The sequence below is a fragment of the Carlito syrichta genome, unplaced genomic scaffold (assembly GCF_000164805.1).
Source record: "Carlito syrichta isolate Samal-C Ts95f unplaced genomic scaffold, Tarsius_syrichta-2.0.1 Scaffold304255, whole genome shotgun sequence".
Taxonomy (NCBI): Eukaryota; Metazoa; Chordata; class Mammalia; order Primates; family Tarsiidae; genus Carlito; species Carlito syrichta.
Genome location: NW_007248351.1, coordinates 131,342 through 132,172, shown reverse-complemented (window position 1 = coordinate 132,172; position 831 = coordinate 131,342). Strand labels below are relative to the sequence as shown.

At 39.4% G+C, this 831-nt stretch overlaps 1 protein-coding gene across 4 annotated transcripts in view; it reads right to left on the bottom strand.

Moving 5' to 3' along the window:
- TXNDC11 (thioredoxin domain containing 11) overlaps positions 1-831 on the bottom strand; it is a 72,737-nt gene that overhangs the window by 11,533 nt on the left and 60,373 nt on the right. The gene's annotated exons all lie outside the window — the stretch shown is intronic.

Below are 831 nucleotides of genomic sequence, written 5' to 3'. Positions count from 1 at the left end.
CCTCAGCCTCCCAAAGGCGCGGGATTACAGGCTGAGCCACCGAGCCCAGCTAGTCTACCATCTTTAACACTTCACCTGTAAGCAGAACTCAGAACAAAACTGCTCAGGTGGCATCAGGTTTAGCCCTGGTAGTATCAAGTCAGCAGACTACCTTAGATAACAAAACATTGTGCACTGCGAGATGCTTTGATATTCACGGACTAGAATTCTATGCTGTTCTTTCTTAAAAGAGCTGGTCCACAAATAGACACCAAATGAGACTGCATAAATCATCGAAAATCTACAATCCTTTCAAGAGATTACAAACTATAATACTAAGACATTTAAGTATAACTACAAAGGCAGCAATTGCACAAGTTATAGTCACATAAAATGGATTTAAATGCTCATGAATTTATGGACAAGAAGCTATAGTTTTTTGTTTCCTTTATTATAGTTCTTCAAGTTTCTTTAAGTTAAAAAAAAATCAATTATATGTAGTGAAAAAATTATTAAAACCCATAAATAATCAAACACCTAACTTGAGTCAATGCTACCCTCCCCACAGTCTGCCATCTTCAGAATCCTTTGCTTCATTTAAAGCAACATTAATAATCAACCTAACACTGAATTGTATCCCACATCCTTAAAATTAAAAAAAAAAAACAAACAGCTCAGCCTGTAATCCCAGCATTTTGGGAGGTGAGGTGAGTGGATTGCCAGAGCCCACGGGTTCGAGACCCACCTGGGCAACTTGGCGAGACCTCATCTCTACAAAAAATTAAAAATTAGCCAGGCGTGGTAGCGTGCACCTGTAATTCCAGCTACTCAGAAGGCTGAGGCGGAAGGATC